This window comes from Coptis chinensis, chromosome 7 (assembly GCF_015680905.1).
Source record: "Coptis chinensis isolate HL-2020 chromosome 7, ASM1568090v1, whole genome shotgun sequence".
Lineage (NCBI taxonomy): Eukaryota > Viridiplantae > Streptophyta > Magnoliopsida > Ranunculales > Ranunculaceae > Coptis > Coptis chinensis.
In genome coordinates, this window is record NC_141462.1 from 56,245,104 (window position 1) to 56,268,504 (window position 23,401).

Here is a 23,401-nt window from a genome sequence, read left to right on the forward strand (position 1 = left end):
ACATAGAACCGGTGTTTTGCCCTCGCCATGCCATGATAACTTGCTTAAGCCTCGTCTCGGTGGTATCATCAACCCGCTAACCCAAGGGTTACTTCGGTCCGATTGGGTGTAAGGAGCAACCAAATGAGGTTGCACCTCGCCATCCCGCTAAGTCATAACTCGAAATAAACTTAACGACGCGAATTGGTGGTCTTGCGATTTCAACCCCAATCCAATACGGAACCGGGTACGTAATTCAAAACAACCGCAAGCATGATGCGGCAACCAAAACAGGCATAAGAAGATACTTTATGCTACTATGGGCAATCAAGCTAGACTAACCACTAAAACTCGAATGTCATATAAGAAAAGTCCCTCGGCTTAAAGCAAAGGAAAAACTTCACCAACTATATTATTTGTATAAACCGCCACTCCCCTAAAATATTTCATCGATAAATAACATGGTGGTGCTTTTACGCTCGTGGACATGCTACCAAGGGCTATTTGTAGAGGTATGCATTATTAATATCATATAACCCTCACGCATTTGTAGGATCGCAGCGGCATTCCCACAACCAACGCTACCAAATACTTACCAATTCCATTGTCGTACATTAATACGCGACGGAGAATTTTGTTCTCCATCGCCGACAAAAGAATTTAGCATTATTATAGAAATATGTAGTAAGTCGAGGTGAATAATGAAGCATCGTGACTTTACCAATAGGATGCCGCCATCCTAATCGCGATGATCCTCGTCACGGAACCATCCTCCATAGGTCTCGCTTCCTAACAAGTAGGGTAGGAATCGGGTCGGTTTGACCCAACCTCCCGAACTCGAATAGTTTGGGTTCAGGTTGATTTTTATATCCGCTTACTTATTCGGGTTCAGTTTCAGTTCAGTCCGGATTCGGGTTCGGGTTGGACATATTTTTTGGTTTTATTTTAAATTTTAGTGTTATCCGATTGGGTTAGCTAGATTCGGGTCGGGTTCAAGTCGGGTTCGATATTAAATTTTGATATAATCGGGTTTGGGTTCGGTCCCGGATATTATGAAACTATTTGGATTCTGGACGATATAGCCATATTAGGCCCGAACCCGACCTGATCCCTGCCTCTACTAACAAGTCTTCGGAAGATCGCCCGATATGATTGTAGGAGATGTCATCACAATAAACACACTCTAGAACTACTGCAAACAACCTTGGAACAACTCACCAAAAATCAGAAATTTCCCGTGGCTAAGAAGGTCAAGGCGGGTGCGCCCGAATTGGCCTTGGTAGGGCGTAGGGTGCCCCGTCTTTGTTGAGGTCCAGAGAAGAGATGCCGGGTGCACTCCGAATTGGCCTTGGTAGGGCCCAAGGTGCGCTCTGGTCTTGCTGGAGTTCCAGAGAAGACAAAGCAGGTGCGCGCCAGAATGTTTCAGGTGTATGCCAGCGGTAATACTCCGAAAGCAGATAAAGTAAAAAACAAAAGAAAAAATTTCAGGTTCAAGGTGAGAGGTGTGGGGTATGAAAGTGTAGAGTGAATCAAGTATATATAGGGTTTTAGTTTCTAAAACGAATATCAACAAGTTGCCAAATTTTTTTAAGGCAATTGCCGGAAACAAAATATTCTAAAACCAAAATAGAAACATGTTAGGTGCATATTCTGAATATAAACCAATAGCTTTTTGGTTAAATTCAAAATAGAAACTTCCTAATTCTATTATTTGAAATTCCATTTTACAACAATATCTAATCTTTTAGCCACACCAATATCGGCTAACATTCTTAAACACTCAGATTTCCACAAATGCAAATTAATGTCTAAAATGGTGGATAAGATACAAGCAATGCTAAAAATAATAATACCACCCCCAAACAATTCAGAAAGGTGGGATTTACCCAAAAATCATCGCATGCTTAGACAAAAACCAAATTAAATTAAAATAGAAATTCAAATAACAATTAACTACATAATTCAAATTTAACTACTACATTTAACAACTCAATATCCAATCTACTAAAAACAATAAAAACAACATCAAAACAACAAATTTCCTAAACCATTAGCCACGAGATGAAGATGGGAAGAAGAAGAACGCGATGCATTCTTGGGTTTTACTGTTGACTTGGGCCCAAGCCCAAACAAATTTGACAATACCCATTTTGTCCCTATGCTTAAAATTAAAATTGAAATTTTGACTGGCTATTGGTCCGATTTTTGCGAATGAGATATGAAAAATGATCGTGAGAGAATTTCCAATCCAATGATCCATAAAATATTCTATTCTAACCGTGGTTAATATATAAAAAGATAAAAATGCCTCTGGCACGCGGAATGACGAAGTTATGCTAACAAATGAAATCTAAATTTATAGATAATGTCAACCCGAATCACAATATGATTTAACGGCATAAACAAAAAAATGAAAAGTTGAGCAATCAAGGATGGAAAGATCAACACTTGACCCCAAACAAATTTTATAGAACAGAGTTTGGAAAAATTTGTTTTAAACGCGGGTTTTTAAAGTCGAATCCCTAGACTTCTTAGATTACTATTTTTATGGTTTTGAATATTTTTACTTTTATGAATACAGATTAATATAAGGAAAAATAATAAAGCAATAGAGACATAATTCACACCATAGAGAAACATGACTCAAAACCCGAGAAAACATGCAAGAGTGGAAAATGTGAATTATGTTAAACGTGGACTTCGGATCCGGTACTTACAGCCACATACTCCAATAGGAGGGCCCGGTTACCTGAATGGTGCACATACCAAAATATAGGAGTGGAATGGAGTACACCAAAGAATAAAATGAGCCGTTTATAGTTAGATACTCGAGACTTTAACAAATACTAGATATATATACATACCCCGCAGGTTTGCCATATATCAACAATCGAAATAGTTGTGGATCTTGCCATAAATAATTTTCAGATAAAACACATCCAAACACAATCAAGCACCATGATTTCCCATGATGTGGCGTGAGTGGAATTAGAGTGAATCTTGCATAGACCTAGAACCTAACCTAATATGCAAAAGTCTTTTTTCCTCCAATGAAAGGGTGGCCAAGTGAATAATTGTGAGAAAATTGATGGTTGTGGAAGATATGGTGGATATGAATGAATTTTTAGAAGTAAGAAATGGAGGAAATGAGAGAGTGGGTTTGTCACAATATTCATTGGTGGAGTGGGTTGGTATAAGCACACAAACCGAAAATGAAAGTATCTAGTGGCTCTGTGGTAGTAATGGCGCTGGGAGAATTTAGAAATTCATGAAGCTACCGAGAAACAAGAGGGGTCAAGTGCAAACTAAAGGTTCTTTTGAAAATGTGGAGGGTAGGGAACATTGATGGAAGGTGAATGGGTGACAGGATAATATGAGGTGGGTGAATGGTTCTCAGCTAGAGCTCTCAAATCTATATCATCGGAAGTTTTAGATATGCAAGACATTCTTCAATAGGTGGGTTAGAAGAATCACCGGGATATTGTGTGAAAAATTCTTCTTACGTCATGGCGTCAATGTTTGAACTTTTGAAGGAAAAGAAATTGGTGCATCCGATTATCGAAAAGCGTGTTATCGAAATAATCTTGAGCTAAGCTCTCGATCATGCTAACCTCTCCATCAACAGTCGTATTTGGGAACTGTTTCATCGTTTTAAAAACATTTACCTTAACACAAAGATGACCAAAGGACAAGGACATCGAACCATCGCGGGCAGTTATATGAGGGTAAGAGCGTAAGAAGAAGGACGCCTAAAATGATAGGAACAGAGTCATTAGCAACTTCTGTGTCGAGGATAACGAAATCCGTAGGATAGTAGAAATCTTGAACCTTAACAAGAACGTTTTCAACAACACCCTTAGGAAACTTAATAGATCGATCAGCTAATTGCAACGTCTTTTTAGTAGGTTGCATCTCTTGTAGACCTATTTGTTTATAGAGATAATAAGAGAGTAAGTTAACACTCACCCCCAGGTCTAATAGCGCGGTCGTCGTGTGGGAATCTCCTAAGGTGCATTGTACAGTAAGACGACCAGGGTCCTTGTACTTAACGATTCCATTACGCCTAGTAGTGCACAACTCTTTAAGAAATTTAGCATGGTGAGGTAACTTTTTAATCGCTTCCAAAAAGGGTAGGTTTATCATTAGATTTTTGAAAACCTCCTTAATCTCATCGAAATTTGTATCCTTGGTTAACATGGCTAATCTCTGGGGAAACGGTGGTTTCTCTCTATATTTAGCGTATGGATCAACAAGATGTCTAACCTTGGCTTTTTGTTTCTTAGGTTGTGGTTTAACTGGTACCTCTATAGGGGTAGGATCTTTAGTTACAACTTCGGTACCTAGTACAATATCCGGTGTAGGGACTACTGGTGGGGTAACTACATGCATAGTTACGGCGTTATCAACCACTCGGCCAGAATGGAGAGTGGTGATAACATTTAGCTCACCTACGTTTCCATTTTCATTACTAGTATTACCGTTTACTTCAAAGGCTGTGTTTGTTGTTTTAGGATTAGATATCGCTTGACTTGGAAACACACCTTCGGGTTGTACTTTCTCTTGGGCTAACTGCTGTAAGGAAAGTTGGATGGACTGTAAAATCTATTGTTGGATTTGCATAAAGGCATCAAAACAATCCGATTGTGGAGGAGTGTTTGTTACAGGTTGTGTGACAGGAACTATGTCACGTTGATTATTAACAGGTGGGTTGTGATAGTTATGATTATCCGGAACGATACCTCCATTAGCATAATAATTATTATTGTTATAATTATTATAATTCTCTTGTCCTTGTCCTTGTCGTGGTGGAGCTTGGTTGTAATTGTTTGCTGGCCTAACATTTTGTTTCCCCGGCAGCGGCCCCATTTGATAAAAGGGAAAACGATAGTTTTACCTACGAATAAACGATTAAACTCAAATGTAAGTAAAAATAAAACTATTTTCTTGCTTATATATCAAAGTTATCTACTCTCGTTATTAATGCAATATGTTTAGAGTAGAAAATTCGTTCCACTCCTAGCTCGTTTAGGTGTAACGCTTCCTAGTTCGTGTAAGCTAACAAAGACGTGAGAGTAATGGAATTGAAATTAACTACGATGGTAATTCAACTAATCAAGATGTGATAAATGAAATGATGGCAATTCAATACTAAATTGACAATATGATAATGAATTAGGGAATTTGATTCCACCTTGATTCGACTTGATTAACTAACTAAGAATTGTCAAATCCGAATTGAAATGTTTTCGCATAACAATTGGGTCTATCTAATTCCTAATCATTCATGGTAATCTCTACCAACTAACAATCAGCATGTGAAGCAATCAAACCCATTCTCATGGAGAACTAATTACTTTATAGAATGGAATAGATTACTACGACCATTTCTACACTAATCGAAATCAAGTTTCATCAAGGTTTCCTCAAACCCCTCTAATGGAGGTTTTGGCCTTGAATCATTACACTATCATTTCTAACACAAGACCCATAAGAATGAGTCATTATTGAATAAGTTTTAAACTCTATTAATCTAATTGAACAATAATAATAATGATTCAAAATGAATTAAAACTGAATTTAAAATTAAGATTATGAATAACTAATTATCAATTTAAGACAAACTAAATCAAATGAACTAAGTAATGGATTCCAACAACTAAATTTGCTGTTCTAACTAATTTATTGATAATTCACTAAATAAAAACTAAGTTATTGATTCTACAAACTAAATCTTGTTCTAAAAACTAATTTGATGCTAATTAACTAGATAAAAACTAACTCTTGGATAATTGCTAAGTAAAAAACTAAGTTGCTTAAGAGCTAAGTCTTTGTCTTTTCATATGGAGGAGACCAGATCCACAATTTCATGCATGGGCTGAGGAGCCATGTTTTGGGCTGGAAAATCGAGCCCAAAACCTCATTACTTCAGTCTACAAAGGGGTTTTCAGTTGGAAATGATTTCAACAGCCTTTTCGTCCACTTTTGCTCCTTTGATTAGGTCAAATCTTAGACCATTAGAAAGCTTGTTTTGAGCCGGTCATTTTGACATAAGGTAGGACCAATTCCGAGGTTTGAGTCCAAAGATATGGCCTTCAGAAGTTCTGCTGACTTTTATGCGCTATTTCTGCCCGCGTTGACTTTAACTTTTCAGCTTTGACCGGGCATTAAAAAGGTTTTTTCTCCTTGAATCATGGCTTTTAGTCATAGAACTTCTTAGCAACCAACCTTTGCTCCATTATCTCGCAAAAGGGGCGCATTTCTGCACATATTCAACTTCAATGCCTGAAATACATAAGAACACGATAACAGTACTAACTCTTACTTATTAATCACATAATTGGTCAAAAAGCAATATTGTTAAGGGGTTAAAACCATAGTTTTAGGCTCTTATTAGTTGTCTCTAGCAGAAGGTCTTAAATTAATCGGCAATGAAAGATCTATTTCTGAAATGTTAAACAAAGCTGCTGTGTATGGAAGCATTGATATGTATGTTATCCATAAAGAAGAAGATTCTAAGTTTGAGGTGGAAGATGAGTTTGAAGAGGAAAGGGGTGTTGATGACATCAACGAAGCTGGAAGTTTAGACTTTGCCACTGATGATGAAGAATTGATAGAGGTTAAGGTATCAAATGCACGAGGAGGAAGGCCGGAGAAGTTGGCTTCAAAAAGGTAAACAAACATCTACCGAACCACCCATCGAACCAATCACTAAACCACCTACTCATCCACCCATCTTGAACCAATGACTAAACCACGTACTAAACTAATGACTAACCCACATAATGAAGCTATGGATGTACCTATTTATCATGTTAATGATGGTTATGATACTGAGTATGCTAATAGTGATGATTATGACACTCCTGAGTCAGAATCAGATTATGAGTGTGACACTCATGTTGTCAATAGGGGGACCCAAGAACTAATTACCCTATTTACAATCCTCAATAGGACATGTTTATATTTTTTTGCCGAAGTTGGGCTGAAGTTTATCTCTCCCCAACAGTTGAAGGAATATTTGAGCAACTACTCAGTTGCAAATGGTTTATCCATTTGGTATAAGAAGAATAGGGCAAGACAACTTCTAGCTCTTTGTGCTCTAAAGTGTCCATGGAGGCTGCATGCAAGCTATGTGCAAGATTCATCAACTTTTCAGATCAAGACATTGAGAAAGGTACACAAGTGTGGTAGAAACTATAGTGTTAAAATGGGGAATTCTAAGTGGCTTGTGAAGAGGTATTACAATGAGATACTTGCTAATCCAACCTGAAAGCTTGCAGATTTTAAGGCTGAAATCTTGAATAAGTTTGCATTAGAAGTAATGACAACACAATGTTTGAGAACCAAGAGGAAAGTTTTAAGTGATGTTGACAAGGGTTTAGAGCTTCAGTATGCCGAGGTGTCTGACTATGCACATGAAATCTTAAGGTCTAATCCAGGTAGTACAGTGAAAATAGAGGTTGATAGACCTAACCCAATACAGATGGAAGGGGATGCACCACTACCAGTAGGTCATTTCCAGAGAATGTATGTTTGTTTTCATAGTTTGAAGAAGGGTTGGTTGGAAGGATGTATGCCTGTATTAGGTCTAGATGGTTGTTTTTTTAAGGGATTTGTCATGGGTGAGCTTCTGACTGCAGTAGGAAGGGATGTGAACAACTAAATGTTCCCTATTGCATGGGCGCAAGTGGAGAGTGAGAACAAAGACTCTTGGTGTTGGTTCCTTGACAGATTACTTAATGATTTTAATATTTTAGATGGACAAGGGTGGACAATTATCACAGATCAACAGAAAGGACTTGTTGAGGCTCTACATTTGTGCCTGCCATTGGCTGAGCATAGGGCATGTGCTAGGCACATATATGTAAATTTTAAGAAAAAAATATTGTGGGATGCAACTCAAACTTGCTTTTTCGAAGGCATGTAAAGCTAGTACACCTCAAGAATTTGATACTGCTATGGAGGAGTTAAAGAAAGTGAACCAGGCAGCACATACACACTTGATGGATAAGAATCCAGTTGCATGGTCAAGGGCCTTTTTTGCAACTCACTCTAGTTGTGAAGCTGTTGAGAACAACATGTGTAAAGTGTTTAATGGGACAATTGTTGAAGCTAGGAGTAAACAAATAATCTCTATGTTTGAGGAGATTAGAATGATGTTGATGGAAAGAATGGTTAAGAGAGTAGATATGATGCGAGGATACGATATGCCCTATAGCTAGAGAAAAGTTAAAGGCAAACAAGCTGGAATATAGGCACTAGAGGCTATTTTATTTTGGGAACCAACAGTTTGAAATCAAAAGGGATACGACAGCTTATATAGCTGCGGAGGAAGGACTTCCATGAATCACCAAGTAAGAAAGCAGATGTTGTTAGTAGAAAAGGTAGAAAAATGACTTGTCAAAGATGTAAGAAGGTTGGCCACAATAGGAAAGGATGTAAAGAGATACTAAATGCACCTGTAAGTCTTTTACTTAATTACTTTGAGTACTCACTAACTTTCATTATAGGAAAACCAAGTGAATGATGACACTCCTATGAATGAAGAAATGACTGGTAATTACATGAATGTGAAAATAAATGATGTCATACATGAGACTATAAGTATTCCCCAAAGGAAAGCCAAAGATAATGTTGTTAAGGAAATACCCCCATAACATGTAAGTATTCCTTTTTAAAATTTATTTTATGTTGTTTGAAGGTCTATTAAGAAAACCAAAACATGTAAGCTATTTAACTTCTTCATTTTAACAGGTGAAAAAGTACAAGAATCCAATTGTACCAAGAGGTGTTTTAAACTTAGTTGGTCCAAATGGTGCCATATTCACAAAAGGTAATTGTTTGTGTATGTTCTTTTGTGCCCATTTATATTCATAGCTAAGTTAACTTCTTCTTTATTTATGTTCATAGCTTCCTGGTTAGAAAGGAGGTAGATGGAGTGCTCCACTTGATACAGCTGCTTCAACAGATGTTGTGCAATCAACTCCTAGTAACACTGCATCCATGCCAGTAGTAGTTGATCCAATACCAGTTGAACAAACATGTCCTAGTAACAATGCATCCATGCCATCAGCAGTTTATCCAATGCCTGAAGTGGATACCCGAACTAATGCATCATCAACAAGTTCTGTCCGACCAGAAATGGCTCATCCTGCAACTCAGACAAGGTCAATGGCTAGACAGACCAGAAATACCATAACTGCGAAGAAAATAACTCCAAAGAAGATGGTTGGTAGACCTGCAACTCAGATAAGGTCAATGGCTAGAGGACCTGCAACTCAGACAAGGTCAATGGCTGGTGGACCTGCAACTCAGACAAGGTCAATGGCTGGTGCACCTGCAACTCAGACAAGAGGACAGACACCTAGTGGTAAAGGGAATGCCAAAAGATGGCGTATTTAGTTGAGTACTCAACTGTGTTTTGAGTACTTCAGTAGATTGAGTCATTGCAACTCTATGTTTTTTTTTGTTTTTTGTGTTCAGTACTCCAGTAGACCGAGTAATTGAAGCAAGCAACTCGACTATTTTTTGTGTATAGATTATGTTGGAGCTTTAATAGTTAGTTTTGTGTATTTGTGTGAGGCTTTTTTATTAGTTAGTTTTTGAGGGAATGTGTATTTGTCTGTCAATGTATGATCCTGTCAGTTTTTGAGGGAACTAAACTCTGTGCATTTTTTTTATTAGTTTTATGTCAGAAGGGCTTCAGTTTTTCTGTGAAACAAGGGCTTCAGTTCTTATGTGAAACAAGGGATTCAGAAGGGCATCATTCAGTTTTATTAGTTATAGTTGTGAAACAAGGGCTCTGAAAACTCTGTTTGGGCTATCAGAACTCATAAGCTAAAACTCTGACAGGGTCCGAGGTTTCACAGATGTGTTTGGGCTGTTAGAAGCTAAAACTTCAACATGGTCATTGATAAGTACCAAAAACAGTGTTTTAAACCCCATAGAGACATTACATTTGGGTCAATTATGTGTTTAATAAATGTAAATTAATTGCATTTTCATATTTTCACAAGTTTTAACATACAACGATAAAATACACACAAAACCTGCATTTTAACAAGAAATACAGCCGAATAAAGCTTGGACTTGAAATCTTCAGTATCAGCTCATTTAAAGCTCCAAACTGCCAGCAAAGCTCATGGACTTAGAGAACCATGAAACAAGTTGAAGAATCCAAACTTGAGTCTCTAAGCCAGCTAAAGAAGAGATTTTTGGATAAAAAAAACTTGGCCAAACTGACCTAAATCAGCCCGAAAGTCAGGAGAAAACTTCAAACGGAGATATCTTCCGTCTCCTAATTCTGATTAAAGCATTTGACCAGCTGAAATGATTAACGCAGAAAACTCTACGTAACGGTATCTAGCTTCCAAAAAATGGTCATACAGTTTGGAATATGAAGATAAAGCCAAAGCATGTTACTATTTAGTCCAAGCCCATTACTATTCTAAAGAATATTTCCTAAATATTCCATAGAATATTTCTAGAATATTCTCTCGATATTATATTTTATTTATAACAGTTAGATTTAGATTAGATGGATTGAATCTAGACCATCAAAAAAAACTATAAATAGAAGGGTCTAGTTTTAGTTTTTGGATTGAATGGTTAGCATTCAATCATAGAGTAGAGTAGTTCACTTTGCTTTTATAGTGTAATGAAGAATTTCATTTCTAGTTTTAATTAAAATGTTTTAATTCAATTTTATTTTCTGTTAATTAGAATAACACTTTTAGTTTCTATAATCTCGAGTAGAAACTTTGCCCGAGCGGAGGATTATCTCCGCTAGAGAGGGTCTTTGATAAGTGCCCAAAAGGTGTAATTTGACCCTTGATTATGCCTTTTGTTTAGCCATCTTAGTAGACTAATAGTGTTTGTAAGTTATGTTTTATGATTCTACAGGAAAGAGAGAGTTTTGTGGAATATTAGAGAAAAGGGGTAAAATGAAGCAATTCAGAGAATTAAGGATCACATGGGAAGCTTGTGGACAATCATGGAGAAGGAAATCGTTTCAGAAGATTTGCCAAAACACACCAGTTGAGGGTTGGAAGTAATGTTTTTTGGAGATGGTGAAGGAGATGGTGATTGGGGAAAGATGAGACCGGACTTCGGTTTTGAAGTTGCCCGCACTCCAAAGATATTGCTTGGGATCAAGTCTCGATTAAGTGAATTCGGAAAAATGACGAAGGTTGGATTTTATAGGTAGCATTGGTGATAGTTACTTCCTCGTTCTCCAATATTCCAATCGTGGGAAGAAGTTGGAGAACTGGCGGGGAGAACTGTCCCAATCATGGGATGAAGTTGGAGAGCCGGGCGGAAAAAGCTGTCGGCTCGTGGGATAAAGTTATGAGAACCGGCGGGACATATGTCATTTCGTGGAATGAAGTTGGAGAATCGGGCGGAGAACTCGGCTCGTGGGATGAAGTTGAGAACCGGCGGGACATCTGTCGGCTCGTGGGGATGAAGTTGAGAATGGTGGGACATCCGTTAGCTCGTAAGATGAAGTTGGAAAAGCTGGCGGGAGAACTGTCGGCTCGTGGGATGAAGTTGAGAATCGCGGAGAACTGCTAGTTCGTGGATTGAAGTTGGAGAACTGGGCGAACATCTGTCGGCTCGTGGAATGAAGTTAGATCTTGGCGGAGAACCGTCACCGTGGGATGAAGTTGAGAACTGGCGGAGAACTGTCGGCTTCGTGGGATGAAGTTGGAGAACTGGCGGGAGAACTGTCAGTTCGTGGATTGAAGTTGAGAACCGCGGGAAAACTGTCGGTTAAGTGGATTGAAGTTGGAGAACTGCGGGACATCCGCGCTTCGTGGAATGTAGGCTTTCAGCATGGGCTTTTTCATAGATAAGCTCTGAGCATGGGCTCTGAGCGTGGGCTTGTTTATAGTTGGGCTCTGAGCGTGGGCTTGTTTATAGTTAAGCTCTGAGCATGGGCTCTGAGCGTGGGCTTGTTTATAGTTGGGCTCTGAGCATGGGCTCTGAGCGTGGGCTTGTTTATAGTTGGGCCCTGAGCGTGGGCTTGTTTATAGTTGGGCTCTGAGCATGGGCTCTGAGCGTGGGCTTGTTTATAGTTGGGCTCTGAGCGTGGGCTTGTTTATAGTTGGGCTCTGAGCATGGGCTCTGAGCGTGGGCTTGTTTATAGTTGGGCTTATATTGGGCCACATTTGTGGGGGCCGGAACATCGCCCTCTCTTTGTTACATGGGCAGAGCCTGTGTGGCAAAGAAGTTTAGTTTTTTTTTTTTTTTTTTTTTGAGTGGAAGGGTGAAAATATTTATGTTTTGGGATTGAGAGATTGGGCTTTAAGTAATATCACTTTTACTTAGTTTTACGGTCACCCCTTATTATGAACTGCTCCTTTAAGGTCCTTGAACTCTTGAAGGCCAATGACACTGGTACGCCCAGGACCAGGCCTTGTTGTCCTTCTGATGGTTACTCTGTGAAATAAACTTTCTTTAGTTGTTCAAAGCAACAGCAAACAATGTCATCAAATGAACTAGCTCTGATTCCTCTGGAGGATAAGATTCTTCCAAAAGATATCATATAGTTCCCATCAACAATCTCACCATGAGCTTTTGAAGATCAGCATATGTCCAAGGGAAATGGTGTAACAATTGGCGTAACGATGAATGTCATATTTTTTCAAGTTGATGGCGTTTGTTTGTCGCTTATTCCGGTATATCACTGGCGGGGGTTGTCAAGAATCAACTTCGATACTAATTATTTTTGTTACGATTCGAAGGCAAAGTGAAGGTCGGTTTCTCTGCAATATCATAAGAAACCGGCTTCGGTTTGCAAAGGTATTGATTGAAAAGCTATTGGCGATACATCGAACTCTTCTCCTCCAATAAGCATAAGTCCTCAACAACGGAGAATCCAATTCCTTGAGTAAGGATGAGTCCACGGCAACAAGAAAGTATAATGAAGGCTCTGTCATTCTCTCCACATCAAACATTTCCCCACTTATAGAACTTGGGAGACAAATATGACAGTTTTGATCTATCATATGGTTTCTCCCTTCTGATTTACATGCAAGCTCATCAAATAGTAAAATAGGGGAAGAACTACCCATGATGATAGATGAGAATCTTTCACAGGCCAGAGAGATTTCTAACTCATTCAGTATATCCTTAAAATTTGCACCAGAGAGCTTCTGACCACTCTCATTCTCAGCTAGATCTTGTACACTTTTATAACCCAGTAAAACTGACACCTTATTAAGCAACTTTGATCGATCTAATACGCTTGCTTTACCATAGCCATTTACTTCTTCCAACAACTTGTGAGCACAATTTTTATTTGATCGAGAACACAATTTCAAAAGCTTAGATTGAAGAAAAGTGCTAAACCTCATATTTCTACCAACAGCATTCAAGTAACTATTCTCTACTTCAAAAGATATTGCACTCTTCAAGTTCTTTTCATGTAACAACCCACACTGATAGCCGTCAAACACTTCCGATATGGTTTCTAGATCCAAGAAGCGATGAAGCTTGAGGTAGCTGCTTGGATGCTTCTATGATTGGATATACAATATTAACTTTTCCTCCGGATATTAATTCTTCCCGCATCATCTGTCGCACAGGAGACCCGTAGCAATATTGCTTCAGATACAAAGAAAACAATGCCCTTTTTTTTATGAATGCAAAAGACCTCCATTGGCAAACAAACAAAGACTCCCAAGTTTAAAACTAGTTTTCTGTCCCAGCGGCAATTTTAAAAAATAGAATGTTATGAAACCAACGGCAATTCGAGTTTACTATAGCCAGCGGCAAAATCCTATCAACTTGATCGGCACTTCTTTTAAGCGGCAATAGTATCGAAGAAGCAACGGCTCAAAGAGATCTAGCGGCATGTCTTACACTTTGGGTCCGCAATTGCAATTCATAGGATTTGCAATGGAAGCTATGCGGGCGGCTTCTATGGTATCGTCAATCACGAGAGCGAAAAAAGCGAGGATTCGAAAGCGAAGAACTCGAGCGGCAATATTTAAAGCATTTAAAACATTGACAGCAATATGACTCCCCAAATTCCATTGCCAAAAGTGTGTTAAACTTACTGTTCATAGAAGATGGGTCTTCTTCTTTACTTGGACACCATATTGGTGCCCTTGAGTCTCTTCCTTACTTTAGTCTACCATGGCTTGTCGTTGCATATCAATGATAAGAAGTTGATGTTGCTCTTCACAGCTTGAGAAACACCGTAATGATCACCAAACTGACCGCTACAATAGCTATTACCCTAAACATCTGCTTGGAAGCATTCACAAACAATACATACAAAGCAAGCCATCTCCAACTCGAGCGGCAATTCTGCTCCAGCAGTAATCAAATTCCTAGACGATTTTTTTTTTAATAGGGTCGGCAAAATCTATATAATTGTCGGGTTTTTAATTTGAACTTGGTTCACATTAGTATCGGATAGAATGATTGAACTAAGCTAATAAGAGGCGAACTAGGAAACCAAGTGTTGGATGTATTGGGATTCAGCAGAGAGAAGAGAGTCCTATTGGTTTAGTATTCTCTAAATTAGAATGTAAATATAAAAGAGAACTTGATGTCTTAAATACTCACAGACTTAAAAGATTGAGAAAGTTAGGCTTGAGAAGAGAAGAATAAAAGTTCCTATATTCTTCTTCACGTTCTTGTTTTACCTGTGCAGCAAGGTAAGCTCTATTCACGTTAACACACTTTTTCTTTTTTTTGTTTGTTTTATTCATAACGTCAAGTTATGAACAGTAACGGTTTTTTTTTTTTTTTTTTTTTTTAATGAGGAATGTATATTAGGATTTGTATCTATGTAGTGATCGCGAGGCAAAAAACAAGTGTTTAGATCTTATTATCAAAGAAAGAGAAGGATTAATCGATACTATTATATTTTTTTGACAGTATTGAAAATATTTGATAATGGAGAAGAATTACAACTTGAAGAGGAGATGGGGTGATAAGGGAGATTTTAATATGAATAGGGTGGCGAAGGGAATTGATGCTGATAGTTTGAGAGCAATGTATGATATCGGAGATGATGTTTCAATTGAGTATGTTGGTAGCGATATCGACCAAAAATGTGAAAAGGATGAGATAATTTTATTGTTTTCACATTTTTGGCTTGGTTGTAGTGTTCCATTTCGGAAATCAGTTTCCGAGTTATTAGCTCGATGGAGAGTACATCCCTTACAATTATCTCCTGGCTATTGGGCTATATTTGCACGTGTAGCGAGAATTTGTAAGGTTTATCAAAATAGTATGTCGTCAGACCTTTTGTTTGAGTTATTGAAGCCTCTGCGGCAAAACAAGGCCTCTTCAAAAAGTTATGCATTGGGATATCATAACCATCATAACCAGAATTATCGGTTTTATGGGATGCCTTCGAACTACAAGAATGCGAAATTGTATGGTTTTAAGATTAAAGGCAATTGGAGGTTCGAAGATATTGATTATCCTAACAATATATCAGGTAAGATATAAATTTAATATTCTTATAATTATAATTTTAAATAGTTAGCATCACATTTTGATTATCTTGTTTTTTTTTTTTTTTTTTTTTTTTTTTTTTTTTATAGGGGATTTTCTGAAGTTTCCAAATAAATCAGTGTTTAGCAAATGATGATGATAAAAAGAAATTTGTTAGTTTGTTTAGTCATAATGCGATGTCTATGATCTTTTTCGTTTCCGCAGGGCGATATAGTAGATTATTATCATGATATAGAAACTAGATCTGTTTGAATGAGCCTAGGGAATTAGCACCTTCCGTGGCTCAAAGAAGAGAAAGAATATTATTGTCGATGATAGCGTTGAAGATGACGAAGAAGTAGAAGGAGATGACTCGAGGATAGTGGACAAGAAAATATTAGAAAGAAGAAAAGAAATGTACGTCCAAAAAAAGAAGGAAAAGAAAACTGGGGATAACTCAAGTAAAATTGAGGAAGAGATTGATAGTCGAGAACTGGTACGTATATAATATTTCTTTTAAAATATCATATATGTAATACCTATAATATGTTTTGGAATGATGTTTCATTGTCACAGGTTTTTTGTCTTCCTGTACATAAAACTACTGATGTGCTTGATATTGATGATGATGATGATATCGGTGGGGAAGCGATGACTAACAGTATATCTGGAGTTGATGTTAGTGTTGATCTTGTTTCTGTGATTTAGAATAATATTCGTTATTGATTGTTTAATGGTTCTTTTGGTAATGTAGATGGAAAAAGTTGACGATGGTGGAGATACAATGGGTTCAACTTCTGTTGTCAAAATCAATTTTGGACTGCCAACTCCTTTTGGTGGAAGTAGTATTGGAGTTCCAACACCTGTTGTTGGCACCAATGCTGGTGTAACAACTTCTGCCGATGGCACCATTGCTGGTGTGTCGAGTTTAGTATCAACTGTTGTTTGCACTAGTGCTGGATTGCCGACTTCTGTTGTTAATACCGATGCGGTATGTTAACGTAGTGTCAACGATTGTTGGTACAAATGCTTGGATTGCCGACTTCCTGACACGATCACGGTGTGTCAACCGGCCGGTGTCTACTTTTGTTAGTGCCGACATCATTGTTGGATCAATCGTACCTTCTTCGTTGCAACCCGGGATGAGCGGTTGTTCTACAACACCTATGCTCATCACTCGGGCGCAAAGCCTTGGCAATTGAAGGTTAAATGTTGAATAGCTATTTAAATAGTATTTACTGATTATTATATATTATTATTTTAAATCCTTTTGTCTAATATTTCAGATCGATCCAGAGTTATTGTGTTTGGATTATCAACGAAGTGTAGATTTTGGAAAAACCGTTAATATGTTGAATTCAAAGCTTGCGAGGGTAATTTTTAGTGTGTGTGTGATTTTTTTTTATTATTATTTTTTTTATTTATTATTTTTTTTTTGAGTAACACATTATTTTTTTCTATTAGCGCCGAAGCTTGGGGATTGTGCCAAAGAAATCTTAGAAGCAAAAAGAAAATTATAAGATTAAAACCAATGAATATCTTGAGATTGAGAAATATTTGGAAAGAGAGAGCTCATCTTTCAAGAGAATGAACATTTGAGAGGAGTAATTTTGAGAAATGAAGTAGTTTTGCACGACTATGAGATGAAAATGAATATCATGAAAGTTTGAAGTGTTGAAACGTAATCAAGAAATTGTTGTTCTCAAGGCGCGAAGGTTTTGAGTGATGAAGTTGCAATTTTAAAATGTGAGAAATTGGAATTGTCAAAACAAGTTTGCGAGGCTGAGGGATTAAAGGAGACTACAAGGTACTATTGGAAGAGAATGCATTTTTGAAGAAGGAGTTAGATGAATGTCATGAGAGGGTGGAAAATTTTAGAGTAGGGTGTGAAGAGAAGGATGATATAATTGAGAAGCATGCAGTTGAAATTAAGAAATCAGGAAGTGTTAAAGTGAAGCATCGGCAAGTGTTGGACTTTGGAAATCAAGAGATTCTGAGAAACGGGAAAAATTGCAGCAGCTGTCAGATTATTATACTATGTGTTATAGGAAGTTGGAAGATGTATCTCCGTCGGATCTATTAGGTGTTCCAGTTCCAGTGGAGGATAGCATTATGCCGCAACTTCTTGAGTGAAGTTTTTATTTTTTATTGTTATGATGATGTGAGGTTAGGTTACGGTTTTTTCTTTCTCGATTATATTTCTTTTTTCCACTGTATTCATGATATTTGGTTTTTATATATTTTTTATTAGATTGGTAATCAGAATAGGTCGGTCAAAATATATAATAGTTGTGTAATCTGGTTTTGAGGTAGGTCGGCAAAATAGATATAAGTATTAAGGATAACGTAATTGGGGTGTCGCCGCCCCCATAATATAATAATAATAATGAAATTTGGGGTGTAAATATAGTGTAATGATAACGTAATAAAATTTGGGGTGTCCCCCCCATAGTTAATGGTAATGAAATTTGGGGTGTATACGCCCCATAGTGTAATGATAACGTAATGAAATTTGGGGTGTCGCCACCCCCATAGTGTAATGATAACGTAATGAAATTTGGGATATTTGATCTCTAGTTAAAACGAAAGATGGATCGAATTTTATTGAATTATAAAATGATTACAATGAATGAAAAACAAACGTTCAACGATAAAAAATTTTCAAATGAAAAGCATTCCATGGCTTGGCAAATTTTTCTCCGGTGATTTGACGAAGGAAATAAGACCCTTTGGATGCTGGTCTATCAATAATGAACGGTCCTTCCCAATTCTCTGACAGCTTCCCAGATTCAATGAGCTTCTGTTTGCGGCTAAGTACCCAATCTTCTGGTTCAAAACTCTTGAGGCAAAGCTTTTTATCATATTTGCGTTTCATGGCTGCCTGATATTTTATTAGACATTGTAAAGCTTCTTCTCGAGTTTTATCAATTGAGTCTGCCACCAAAGTTAGAGCAGCATCATTGTTACCAGTTTGTACTGCTTCTGTCCTTGTAGTTGGTGCAATTAATTCTGTCGGGAGGACAGCATCCATGCCATAAGCTAGATTGAAAGGGGAAAGATTGGTAGAATGCTTTGGAGTGGTGCGATAAGCCCAAAGCACTGCTGGCAACTCTTTAACCCAATTTCCTTTTGCTTCATTAAGCTTCTTCTTCAAAGTCGAGAGAATCGTCTTATTGGTTGCTTCTGCTTGTCCATTTGCTTGTGGATAATATGGAGCGGAGAAATTATGCTGAATTTTTAGTGAGGCGCAAAATTTGTGAATTTCTTCCGCATCGAATTGTTTACCGTTGTCAGAGACGATGTTAGATGGAATTCCAAAGCGACAAACGATGTCTTTCCATAAGAAACGCCGTACATCTGTTGCTGAGATGTTGACAAGCGGTTGAGCTTCTACCCATTTAGTGAAATAATCAGTCGCAACCAATAAAAATCGTACACTTCCAGGAGCCTTTGGTAGGGGTCCCACAATATCCAAGCCCCATTTCGCAAAAGGCCAAGGGCTTAGAATTGGGTGGAGTTCCGTTGCTGGAAGTTTGCCCATATTTGCATGTTTTTGACATGGTATGCATTTTTGGGCAAATTCTGTTGAGTGTCTTTGCATGCTAGGCCACCAGTATCCTTGAGTCATGGCTTTATGTGCAAGACTACGTCCCCCAGAATGGTTTCCACAAAGTCCGGAGTGTATCTCTTCGAGAACTAGATGACCTTGATCTTTGGAAAGACATCTGAAAAGAGGACTGAAATTATTTGCTTTCCTATAAAGTAGGAGATTTCCTTTAGAATTTGGAATTATGACAAATTTCCAGGCATCTCTCTTAATTTTGTAGGAAAGCGACGAATCCTCAGGTAGAGTTCCATGTTGTAGAAATTCTAAATAAATAGGTCTCCAATCATCTGGTGAAGTGTCACCGTCGATAGATTGGAGATCCAAATGTGGTACTTCTGGGGAATTATCTGCTTCGTGGGACTCATCTTCCATATCAACATTGATTTGGTCGGCATCATGTGTGGGTGGAGAATCACTCTCAACACGATGATCGGCCAAACCTTGATGGTCGGCTAAATCTTCTTGAGCTGCTTCCTTTGAGTGAGATTCTGAACTTGTGCCGGCCGATTGAGCTAGCTCTTCTCTCTTTCTTTTCCTTGTTGTTACGACATTCACTTGCTCGAATTCGAATTTCCGAGATGTCGTCTGGAAATAGCATAGATGAGCAATATATAAGTTTTGAATATGTTCTTCTATGACAGTTATGCTTGGAAAAGGTTGGAAATCAATATAGATTTTTCTTTCATTGTTAACATCAATCTGCGCGTAGAGATAGGCTAAGGCATCGGCATGACGATTATCATTGCGAGAGCGTTGGTGAACAGCAATGGATTTGAAATGAATGGATAGCTCATGCATTTTTTGGACATATGCAGCCATCCTATCATTTCGAGCAACAAAAGATCCGCCAAAATTGATTCGCAACAAGCTTTGAGTCAGTGAATAACTCGATTTTTGTCGCCCCCAGGTCAAGTGCCGTTCGCATTGCATAAAGAACCGCTTCATATTCAGCTTCATTGTTTGATGCGCAAAATCCGAGGCAAACAGATTTTTCAATTTTCTCGCCATCAAGTCGGATCAAAACACAATCAAGGCCTGAACCTGATTTGTTCTTGGAACCGTCCGTGTGTATAGTCCATAAAGTAGGGTCGGCACTTGTGGATGGATCGGCCGATCCTTGTTGTGGATTAGGAGGAGGTTCGATCAAACCGCTTCTTCCATGGTCGGTATGTCATCGGCGGAAAAATCGGCCATAAGTGATGCCATTCGTGGCCTTTCTCGGATGATCGGGCTTTGTAGATAATTTCGTAGGCACTCAAATATGTTTCCCATTCGCTAATCGGCTCGAATCAGCATTTCAAGAACTTTTCTCAAAGGGGTATTCATTGTAGACATTGATGATACGCCCTTGAAAATAAGGCTTCAATCTTAGGTGCACTATGGACAAGTGAGAGAGCTATTTTCTCAATCTGTGAATACCTTGTTTCGAGGGTGTAAGGGTCTTACTTATGAAGAAAATTGGTTGTTCATTTTCATCATCAATGAATAAGGCGGCACTCCAGCTATTTCTCGATCTTCGCCAAATAGATGCCAATTGTTTGTCCGGTGGTCGGACTAGCAAGAATTGGCGGTACGTACTAGGTATTCTTTCATTTTCTCAAAAGCTACGTCCACACTCATCCGTCCATTTTGGGGATCCCTTAATGGCTTGGAAAAAGGGTGGAGCCGATCTGAATATTTTGAGATAAATCTACCCAAAGCGGCTATCCTACCCGTAAGTTGCTGGATTTGCTTCTTGGTTTTTGGTGAGGGCATTTCAGTAATTGCACGGATTTGATCAGGGTTAGCTTCAATGCCTCGTTTGGTCATAAGATATCCAAGAAATTTTCCCGATGCTAATCCAAATGCGTATTTTGATGGATTTAGACGCATTCGAATATGTATCAGCCGATCAAAATATTTTTGCAAGTGATGAAGGTGTGATGACTCTTCATGCGACTTGATGACCATATCGTCAATATAAGCTTCCATAAACTTGCCTAAGAAGTCTGAAAATGATGTATTAATGAATTTCTGATATGTTGCCGGTGCATTTTTTAGACCGAAAGGCATTACCTTATAGCAAAATAAGCCTTGGTCTGTTATGAAAGTTGTAAGTTCTTGTTCATCTTCGGCTAATGCAATTTGATAAAATCCCATTGAGGCATCCATAAAAGAAATTGCTTTAAACCCCGAAGTGGCATCAACCATTTCAAAATATGAGGCAAAGGATCTGGGGTGAACAGACATTTTTTATTGACATCGATAAAATCAACACGATTCTAAGTTTCCCATTTTTTTAGGGATTGCTACTACATTTGATATCCATTTCGGATATAGTACGGACCTAATAAAATTAACACTTAGAAGTTTGTCGATCTCTTCTTTCACTTTGAGCTTTCGATCGGGAGCTATTATTCGGCGAGGCTTCCGACGACCGGCTTTTTGTGTTTTGTCGATATCCATACTGTGACATGCAAGTGAAGGATCAATCCTGCATTTGTTCGACCGTCCCACGCAAAACACACGTGCAATTTTTCTTCAAAAGCTCAATGAGATTATCCCGTTCTTTCTTGGAAATTTCCTTGAAATAAAAGTGGTTTCTTCTTCTTTGTTGCCGACCGTATTGCCGAGGAGTCTATCGATGGTCGGGGGCCACCTAAACGCCTCCATAAGCGTTTACCCGGCCAATGGAATTCTGTAATTGCTACTTTTTCCCATCGACATTTAGGATGGTGTTACCCTTGACTTCCGAATCTTTATAATCTTCGAGTACAGACTCATGGCACTTCAAAGCTGCTATCTGATCACTTCGAACTTTGCATACCCTACCATCACACCAGAACTTGATAGCCTGATGGAAAGTAGAAATGACAGCTCCCATTGAGTGAATCCAATCTCTTCCCAGAATGACATTGTAGGAGGAGTTACAATCCAAGAGAAGAAAATCAATTGTAACTTCCTTGTTCATTAATGTCACCGGAAGAGAGCATCTACCAACTGATGTTCTTCTTTGTCCCATCGGGCCAATGATAGGATTTGGATCGGGAACTATCATTTTATCGGGGAGGTTGAGTCCTTTGTAACAACGCTTGTAGATCACACTTGCCGAACTACCTGTATCGATCATGATTTTCTGCACACGGTGAATTCCAACAAAAGCTTGTATTACAACGGCATCATAATGAGGATGGTGCACTCCTATCAGGTCATTGTCAGTCCAACAGAGAGGTCCTTCCTCATAAGTTTTAGTACCCATTCCGTGGAGAAAATCATATCCACTATAAACATAGTGGTGGCTGAGATCAGTGATCTTGGAGTGATTGAAATTCTTGCATTGGGTGTTAGACATTGAATCAACTCTGGCATGACCGACTTTGATTACATTATGTGCGGTAACGACTAAAGCTTGTTTCGTTTTACCCAGCACATAATCCTGAAGCATACCCTTCTCGATCAAACCTTGGATTCTACCCCTTAGAGATCGGCATTGTTCCGTTTCATGACCAAAATCATCGTGAAATTTGCACCACAGGGATTTATCACGTGTAGCCTTGGTATCTTCGGAGAGAGGAAAAGGTGGAGATAAGATATTCTTTCCCTTAATCTTCTCATAAATAACAGCGTACTTCTCGTTGAGGGCGGTAAGCTTTAACTCTGGAAGTTTCTTTTGTTCTTTGCCGTTCCATTGTTGTGGCCTACCATCACTCTTGGACTTTTGATCGGTTGTTTGTTGAAACTTCGGTTTTTGACTCTGTTCCTGCGGCTTGCTTATTCGATCCCTATCTCTGTGAACTTCGTGCGATGCATCATCTTCAACTCGAATAAACCGAGTTCGAGAAAAAGTTCATAACGAGTTGTTGGGTCGTCTTTTACAATAGAGTTGTAAATGCCGTCCCTATCATAATTAATGCCTTCCTTGAAGGCATAAATGACAAGAATATCAGATGCATCTGGGATTTCAACAGACGCTTTCCGAAATCTCGCAACAAACTTACTGAGCTTTTCTTCTTTTTGTTGTTTAATACTGAATAGAGAATCAATATGTTTCGGTTCTTTCCAGTTGTGACGAAAATGCTCGGCAAACTTGTAAGCCGATCGAGAAAATTGTGGATGGATCTTTTGGGAAGCATGTTTAACCATCTCATCGACTCAATTCCAATGAGTGTGGACGGAATAACTTGCAAAGAAGAGAATCGTCGAAAGTCCATAAGATCATCTTGTTTACGTAATTAACAAGATGCATCAAAGGATCTCCATCAATCTCATCATACTTCTTCGAATTAATTGCCAAGTCCTTGTGATGAACGGTTGTTTGGATTCGAGAGAGAAGGAGAATCGATACAACTTTCTATAGCGAGATTTCGAATTTTGTTTTCTCGT